The following is a 10,322-nucleotide window of genomic DNA, read 5'->3' on the forward strand; positions in this document are numbered from 1 at the left end:
TGTGCCATGCCGCACCGACGAGACAACACCGCACCATGGTGGCAATAGGTAGGACACCCACCATCCAAATACGGACTGACTAGACGCTTGTATGATCCCACCCACTATGAGATGGGGATCCACGACAAGGGGATCGATGAAAAGGCCATCCAGACTGACAGAGCGCCCTGACCCTGACGATTGGGGTCGTGGCCGTCGGCCCCATAAAGCGACCAAGCGATCGACGACCCAGGGCAGCTACCTACTTTGGGTACGGCGCCCCTAGGAACTAGGAGACGATGACAAAGGCCATGATAGACACCACGTTGCATAGGACAGTTGATGAACCACCATCGAGGCTATAGTGCCAGCATGGCCGGCATGGTAGCGCCGCATCAAACCCTACCGCAACATGGCTAGAAGACCATGAAAATAGCCATGACCGAACGTGCACCAGAAGATGGCGTAGCTTGCAAGCCAAGTTAGCTAGGCCCTCCCTCAGGTTCTTGACCCTTCGGTCGGGAGAACCTCCTCTTTGTAAAAGCCCTAGCCCCAAACTCTATATAAGGGCAGCCAGGGAACCCATCTCGGGGGACAATTCACATACTCTACTATTCCATTCATTCACCATTGTAGTAGGGCTCCTAGAGCTTCTCTTTGGGCAGCCCTTTGCCTAGCATAGGTCCTTTCATCTCTTCCACCTTTCTTGCACCCCCATTGTAAGAACTTCAGAGCATTCAAGCGAGGAACACGCACTCGACCATCTCTGAGACTGGACATAGGGCCTTGCCCGGAACTAGTATAAATCCTTGTGTCCATTGGATGCTACCATCGTCTTTCTAGAGCAGCGCGATAATCGTCTAAGTTTACTAGTCCGGTTTACAAAACACTGACAATTGGCACGCCAAGTAGGGGATAGTCACACACTCTTGTTTGTTAAGAAGGAAGCGATGGCTCCTCGCACTGCTAGTGAACTCGCTGGTGGAACGACCCTTGGCGGCCACATCCACCGCAAAAACTATGAGTTCACCAACATCAAAGGGCCAGCACCCACGTCCACCCGTGGCTATGACCCAAACCTCTGTCATGGAAATCTAGGACACATAGCCCGCAGCAGACACGCTCTCAGAACTTCCACCAGTGGCATCATCCTAGAGTTCACCTACCCAGAGGGGCCAGTACCCTCGCACACCATTGGCCGCGGCTAGGCCCCCCATTCGAAAAACCAAAGGTCCACGGCTCGCAATGAAACCGCCCAAGCAATGGCCTCAACCGGCCACATCCTTTTGGGGAACAATGTAGTTAACCACACAAAAGGGCCGACACCCGCGTCTGCCCTCAACTATGACCTAGGCCTCCGTCTCAGAGGTCTGGCTCCCGTGGTCCACAATGGACACACTCTTAGAGCTACCCTTGGGGGCTGCATCCTAGAGTGTACCCACATGAGGGGCCCAGTGCCCTCTCTCATCACTGGCCATGGCCAAGACCTCCATCCAGGAAGCCAGACGGTCATGGCTTATGGCGGCCTCGCTCGAGGAATGGCCCACGGTGGCCACATCCTTTTAGGGAACCACGAGGTATTCCATACCAATGGGTCAACACCCATCGCCAGCTTCTACCCCATCCATGCCAACTGCGAGGGAGGCCAAGATCAGGCAATAAAACTATGCCCCGAGCAGCGTTTCCGTCACCCACGGAACGCGACACGCTCGGGTGCGCACGAGCAACAAAATCACCCATCACCACGTGGCGGCGTCACGGGTGATCAGGCGGCCAACCGGCACCATGACATGTAGGGCCAAGCCCAGAACCTAGGTCCGACCCCGTATAATGGACAAGCTGCATGACACATCCTCGCAAACTATCAGCCATCGCTTGGATGCACGTGCATCCGAGGAAGCGGGCTCCATGAGCACACTGCGCGCCACGATGAGCGGATCGAACCGTGTTGCACTCAAAGCCAGCTCCCCTAGCGATAGGTCATGATGGCTCTCCATCAAGAGTGGAAACTACACCTAGAGGCGAGGACGTGGCGACAATGACGTCGTCATGCTAGGAGGGCTCGAGCACCAGAATGCTCGAGCTCCCCCGGCCAGAAACTACACCATGTTGAACGTGAAAACGTCATCCCTGGGGGCTCATGAGCCCTTCATGGATGTCAAGCCGGTAAGGACCAGCCTAAGGCAGCATGAGAAACTGATCCACGCCAGCTACGACCACTCAAAGCGGTAAAGAAGCATCCCCATCAGCTCGCAGCCCAGGGACTACAACGATTCCATCATAGGCAAACACTTGGGGGCTCGTAGCACCTTGGTCGGCAACCCCACCATGAGCAGACGCTCGAGGGGTTGCCACGACCCAAACAATGACAACCAGTTCCATGATAGCCTCCGGTACGTCTGTCCGCCACTTCCACTTTGACCTTACTCTCTCTACCTAAGCACGTCCACATACACATATAAGTCCACCAACAGCTGTGAAAACTTAGGGCCGACCTGTAGAGCAAACCAGGTAGCACAAAGCCCACGCACCGTATCCTAGTAGAGCTCAGCTTCCGAATGACTCGATGCGACTCACGCTCGCAGCCGGACATGACTCACTCACGGGGGCTGCACACATGGGCACACGCACATGACCCACGGCACAACACTGTCTGCCATCATCTCAGCCACTGATCTGCTTTCAACACCTTCTGATCGCTTCTCATGCCGTAATGAGCCGGTGACCTGCACCTTGATTTCTCGCTCGCACGAGTCTGAGAGAAGGTGGGGAACTCGTTTGAACACGATGAAAGGAGTGAAAGGAAAGAAGTCTCAAAATTATGCCACTCAGTAGCCTTCTTTTCACATCGTGCTGGATCTACGACCCACCCTCAATGCCTCATTGATCGTGCACCTTTTAGCCCCACGGGTCAGCACCTAGCATTAAAACCTGCACCGACGGACGCTGGGCCAGGGGGGATGAAGCACATTCCAATTCGAATGAAAAGAAAGCAAAACAGCAGTACAATGGCAAAACGAGTGCACCGACCTCATGCCATCCACATGAAATCCATAACACGTTCACCGCAACTAGGACACCCACACAACACAGGACCCTTACACAAGGGTCATCACACACCAGAAGCCTAGAACCGCATGTCGTACACAAGCGACTGGCACTTCGTTCCCGCTCCACAAGCGACGACACCACTCACAGCACAGGTGTCACCGCACAACCTCCCCAACGCGTGACCTAGGGCAACGTCGAGGATGGTGCCGCCTTAGCACAGACACCATGACACCACAATATGCCACCAGATCATGCATGACAGAGGACCACATGAAGCCAAACTATCAGAACCAAACTAGGACAAGGCTACGCACTACACGGGAGCAAGGAAAAGAGTACGCTCGTGCAACCTGAAGGAAAACAAAGAAGGGCGCAATGCCATGGAACCTATCATACCAACATTTAGGTCATGAAAATGGGGTCACGCTGAGACAAACCCCACAGGTCGATCCCTGGGTAGGGCTATGTGGCCACGTCATTCGAGTGACCAAACCAACGGCGATCACGGATAGATGGCAGCACACAGAAGAATCGAATTCTGGGACACGAGCTGAAAGAAACATCTTTACTTAAATATTCTTCAAGAACCTCGAGCACACCTCAGGGCTCTCAGCCATCACCGCACGATGATCTCCTCTACATCCATAGCAGCGACAACGATGTTCACGGCGATGGTGAAATCATTAACTAGTTCAGTCTGCTCTTCCAGCTGGACATGCTCCAGGAACCTAGGCACCACCTGATGGAGGTTCACCGTGGTCCACAACTACATGGCAGCAAGGGCGACGCCGACCCCTTGCCGTATCCCTGCCACCATCGCCCGTTCATGATCCTCCGCTATGACAAATCCCCGAAGGCGAGCCTCCTCCTCCATGTGGTGAGAAACCGCCAGCTGCTAATCCAATGCTGGCAATAAGACAACACGAAGATTAGCGGCTGTAGACATCCATCCGAGCGTTGAGATGAAGGAGACCCTTACATGAGATGTGGGTCTGGGCAACAGCGATCGCCGCCTGTGCGGTGGTAATCTCACCCTCCAAGGCGGCGAGAGTGACCTTAGCAGCATAAAGGTCGAGCTCTAGCCGCCTTGCCTCGTGGGTGGCTGCTAAAAATCACTGGTGGGCTTCGTTCGCCTCATGGATGAGGCGGAGAAACTCTCAATGACCGCCCAGAGACGACGAAGATGAGCTCGACCTTGCCTAGAGCAATGCCAGCAGCACCGACAACCCTTCTTGATGCGGCATGAGAGACGGCCCTAAGGAGCACTCGCGGTCAGCTCAGGTTAACACCAAAACTCAAAACATTACTTAAACACTTACCCCTACTCACGCAGCAGACCTCTCCCATAGATGCTTGTCATGATCCATTGACTCAGAGAGGAAGGGAACCTGTGAGCACCCAAAAGTGAGAAGGAAGGAGCAGCCGGGCAAACACCAAAGAGCAGACAATTCCCTTCGCCATACCAGTTCTACCGATTTATAGCCGCAGTAACTGGCCATAGAGGATACCTCAACCACACGCGTATTCACCTTCATTTACTAACCATCTTGGAAACCACATAGAGCTGGTGAAGCAATGGGAGGAAAGGTGAAGTGGCGGTTACCCACGCAACGGCATGAACCAAGTAAGCTTTGCACTCCCTCACTTTGTCCATATTGGTCCGATTCACGCGCCCATATTCCACAGGGCACGACCGCCTACAAATAGGTGCCATTATGCCACGATGTGACCAGGGAGGCTGACCGCCCCTAGATATCATGCGCCGAGTGACCCGCGTCATGCTTAGGAAACCCTCTATCAAGCCGGTCCTTAGAAAGGCTCGAGGCCACAAAAGGGATTGGGACAGGGAGGAGATGGTCCCCTATGGCTCTAATCGGTGGTGCAGAGCTACACGACCATCTCTCTCTTTGTCCGAGTCTGTTGATGCAAAAGTGGATCTGCAAACACAAAGGGCTAATACCCGAATCGGTATCCAAGGCGTGCCAGTCGATTTGACCTGTTAATCGACAAGGATGAAGATACGAGCACTTTGGTCCTGACAACAGCGATACGCCCGGAAGTCACGGCCAAGAGGTACTCACGCGGAACTCGAGGATCGCCGAAGGTCGCACTGAAGCGATGCAGCTCGCCGAATCAATGAGAACTCGTAAAGAGAAAATAATGCAAATTGACGAAGTCGCCGAAAAGTAAGTAGATGCAAATAGGAGTAAAAATTAGTTTTGATATTGATTGATATATATATTTACATTGCCCCTCACTCCATATTTATACCCTGATCTAAAGAAACACAACCAAACACAACTAGGACACCAAGCCCATATCTAAGGAAACACGTGACTCTTACATGAATCATACTCTAACAAATATAGAAAAAGAAATCAACTCCTATCTATTTCCCTGTCCGCCTTAATTACGATGGAAATCTCATTGTCCTTCCTCCCATCGGCATACCCCCTGTCTCATCGGCAATAGTCTTCAAGTCTTCCCCCATCAGCATACTCCTTGTTTCATCGGCAGTAGTCCTCAAATCTCCCTTCATCGGCATACTCCCTGTTTCATCGGCAGTAGTCTTCAAGCCTCCCTTTATTGGCATCACCAGCTATCGGCAACCATCTTTACAAGCTGACTTTCATCGGCTATCAAAGTATACAGTAACTTTCCCCTTGCCGATCAGTCCACTCTGAACATCTTAACACGTGCAAAAAACGGTGTCAACACATGCCCCCCAATTTCGGAGTATAAAACCATTAATGCTCCGAAATTTACTCCAGATTACCGTAACTTATTCTCCAAGCCAAAACCTGATCTGTTATCAAATCCAATCAAATCTAATCCTGATTCACGCACTTCAGCAAATATCGCACAATCGCCAACCACTCTTGCCTTGATTTTGGTTAAGATACCGAAACAATAACCCATCGGCAAGATCTTAACATGATAATGCTGTCATTTTCAGAATTAAAATATCCTGTACCGATATTTCTCCCAAGTCATGATTACTTGCCATCAACCCATCTGTACAATCCCCTAATCATCGTGCAAACAGTTACCATATCCATCTGAACCACTTCGACCTACATGCGCGCGGCATAGAGATAAGTCCAAAATACCCCTACTCCAAGCGGCTTATAAATAGACTCCTCCGGAACACTTGTCTTCTACCCTCAGACTCCAATCTTTGACATTTCTCTTTCCGGCGGCGACTCCGACGAACCACTGCATGACCTCAACCAACAAGAACCCTTCTCCAGCGTTACCTCAAGTCTCCGGCTTGTGCCTTCATCTTCTTCAAGATAATGGCAGTCAACTTCGACGTCCCCGCGGTTCGCTCCTCTTCCATTACCTTTACTTTGATTCCCCTAGTTTCTGCAAATCCATACAGTTGGTGATTTTTCCTTTCTTTTGTTCTCCGGATCTTTCAAACTTAGGAACTGCGCAACAAATTAGTTATCCCAATCGACCAGCCGCATGCCCAATGCCTAGGACCAATGGGCAACCCAGATCCAACCGATCTGATTAATGCAGAGGTTAACAGAATCCCCTTTAGAGCCCAAAATTTCTCTCTGAATTTATGGAAAGACACATTCCGATCTTGGCCCAAAACCACCAAAGGGTGGAAAGATTGGTACTTAAGGGTTAATAGATCGATGCAAGTATACTGGGCAGAACGGAAATTAGACCAATGCATTAGGCTATCTATTGCCGATATGCAGAAGAATGAATCGATGATGATTGCAGCTGCTTACTTCTGGTCAGACACAACAAACACTTTTATGTTTGGACATGGCCCAGCTACTCCTACACTTGCCGATGTCCACATGCTCACTGGCTTGGATATTTCAACTGCCGATGAAGGCTCCATTTATGGTAGAAAATCTGAATATAGGGTGAATACCCACAACATCGGCGGTTGGACGGGATACATTCAAGAATACCAGAAGACTGGGACACTTAACCAGAGGGAACATGCCACATTCTTGAATATGTGGTTAGAAAAATTTATTTTCTGTGGTCGATCAGTAGGACCAACCAACGCCTTCCTCCCCGCAGCTGAACTTTTGGCTAATGGCGTAAGGTTTCCTCTTGGCCGATACCTTCTGAGCTCCACTTATCATCTTCTTCATCAAGTGTCTCAGAAACTTCTGCTTGGCGAACCCATCGGCAACCTAGGAGGCCCGTGGTGGTTTATCAACATGTGGCTGAATGCCCATATGCACAAACGCTTGCAATGGGACTTTTTTGCCCAACAATTCCCACGAGAAATTGCTGAAGACCATGTGCTTGGGGATGATGAATCGGCAACACGCTCACCCCTTAATTTTGGTGAAGCCATAATTGTCCTTCCCGGAACAGAGGCCAATGAAGACCAGATCGGTAGATTCTTCCAAAACTTCTACAATGGTCTTTCTCGTGATCATAGGGCCTGGGTACCTTATATTGACGAGGACAACATATTTCCCCTTCTTTTCAACTTTGCCGATGACACCCTGAATCAGGATAAGGAACTCATGATGGCCATCATTACTCCTAGGGCAATTCCAGTGAATACATTTGGTAGTGAGAAAAACACCAACATTTCATATGAATTTTACAACCCATCGGCAGTATCTCGTCAATTGGCTTTTGGGCAACTGCCAATCAAACTTTGCTTTGCCGATGTGATCAAACCCAGGGAAACAATCACCTGTGGAACAGATTGGAACAAGGTGGTACAACTCTCCCCCGATGCCGATATCACAGATGTTGATATATCCACCTGGACGCCAGTATCCTTCATCACCGAGTCATATAAGCAATGGTGGCGAGAGTGGAAGGAACAACTGTTTGCAACTTCTGCTCACACATATCGGCACATGATCGACCCTGAATATGCCATCCCTGACGACGCAGTAAGTTTCTTTTAACTCCTTTTTTTTGCTTTTTCCCTACATATATCAGTAACTGACTCTCGCATGACAGGTTAACAACCCAGCACCATCGGTGAGCAAAAGTGGGAAACCCTTCGATCTTCAGCCTATTTCCCCGATATCACCGATCAGCTACAACGCCCCCACCTTAACTGCTTTGACCCACCAGAAGATCCGTACCAAGACCATCACCTCTAAGTCCAGATTGGCTACAGCTAGGGCCACTCCATCGGCTGCTGCTACAACCTTGGTCAAGGCATTCAAGGTAACAACCTTGTTTATTTCTACTTAAACTGATTACAAACTGTATTAACATTAATCACCAGGGGGTAAGAGCTGCCACTGGATCGTCATCGGCAATTCCTCCGATATCAAGCACCACTTCTTTTGACAAACCTTCAGAGGTATTCTCTTGACTTCTCATTTTATCCGTTAAATATCATACCTTACACTTGTCTTGTAGCAACAATTGGGTACATCGGCAAGCGTACCAGACGTCCAAGCTTCACAACCAACAAGTGCCGATGCCCCCCAGCCAATCGTTGCCGATGCCCAAGCAAAGCGCAAAGCTTTAACAGATGTCGAGGCACAGCCAAAACAACAAAGGTCCATGCCGATCCCTACATCTGCCCCAATGTCATCGGTCATCATACCTCAAGAGCCAACCACTGATGAAGTCACAGAGGACATCCCATCGGCAAGCTCAACCGATCCCTCACACGACACACTCCAGGTTGTTTCTTCCAGTCAAGCACAGGAAATTACCTTGAAACAGGTAAACCGATTAACCTAGCTGATTTACAATATTCATACTTATCCTTAACCGACCTCCTTTTCTTTTTCTCAGGAACAAGACTCCCCAAACAGCCTATTCTCCTTCGCTATTGACATCTCTGACGATGATGGAGAGGAAACAAGTTCTTCCCTTGTACTGGGAACAATATCGGCAGAAACTAAGTCCAGGTTGGAAGCTCTCCTAAACTTGCTACAGCAGGATACCGCCCAACTGGTAGATGACTCGGACCCCGCAAAGGCAATTTTCAAAACAATCCGTGGCCAGGTCCCTACCGATGTTGAAGAAGTACTCTTCCCAGCAGCCCATTTAGAGAGTCGCCAATTACAATATCAACGGGCTGCCCAACGTATTGCCGATAGAGCAGCTCAGGCTCAACTCAAGGAAGAGATGCTACAACTGAAACAAATTACCGATGAGAAGCACAAGGGCATCGACAACTTGCAGACTTCGGGTGCTGAACTTAAGCAGAAAATCTTGGATTTATCAGCAAGGAAGATGGCTCTATTGGCTGAATTGAAGGAAATCGAGGCAGCTTTAACTCATGTTCAACAAGAAGAAAGCCAGCTACCCAACGCCATCAAAACCCTTCAGCAAGAAAGAGATATCCAGGCTCGCAAAGCTTTGGCCATGAAGAAAAAACTCAAGCCCGTGGAGGGTACCGCCGATGACGATATCAAAGAAATGGAGGAAGCCGAGCAAATTCGCCTGCGTGCGATATTAGCTATCCAATCCTTGTTGAACTTGTAATCTTGTTTATTGTATCGGCACTTTGCGAGACATTGACATCCTTGAGTAATTCCAGCCGATAGGACTGTTATCGGCACTTATACTTTTATGCATCCATCCAGATACTAGGGTAATATTTCTTTAAATATTTTCCATTTAATGCTCTAGGAAACACAACCCCTTCGAGGGTTTCTAGAATATATGCGTTACCAGGAACAGACTGATTTATCCGATATGGACCTTCCCAATTAGGAGACCACTTTCCAAATTTTGAACTTTTGGTCCCAATCGGTAAAACCAATTTCCAGACCAGATCTCCATCGGCAAACTCCTTTATCTTCACCTTCTTGTCATACCATCTGGCTACTCTTTTCTTATTTTCTTCGATGCTAACTAAAGCCCTTAACCGATGACCCGCCATATCTTCCAACTCATCCTTCATAAGAGTATTATAATCATCGGCTGTCAGCTGATCTTGAGAACATATTCGCCTAGAGCCAACTTTAATTTCCCAAGGCAATACTGCATCGTGTCCATATACTAACTGATAAAGCGTTACTTTGGTTGCACCATGACATGACATCCGATATGACCATAAGGCTTCATTTAATACTGTATGCCACCTCCTAGGATTTTCTTCAATTTTGCGCTTAATGAGTTTGATGATCCCTTTGTTAGAAGCCTCAGCTTGACCATTAGCTTGAGCATAATATGGAGAAGAATTTAAAACTTTAATTCCCATACTTACAGCAAACTCATCAAATTCTCCTGACGTAAACATAGTGCCCTGATCGGTAGTGATAGTCTGAGGAATACCAAATCGGTAAACAATATGCTCTTTCACAAAATCAATCATATTAACC

Source organism: Miscanthus floridulus, chromosome 19 (assembly GCF_019320115.1).
Source record: "Miscanthus floridulus cultivar M001 chromosome 19, ASM1932011v1, whole genome shotgun sequence".
NCBI lineage: Eukaryota > Viridiplantae > Streptophyta > Magnoliopsida > Poales > Poaceae > Miscanthus > Miscanthus floridulus.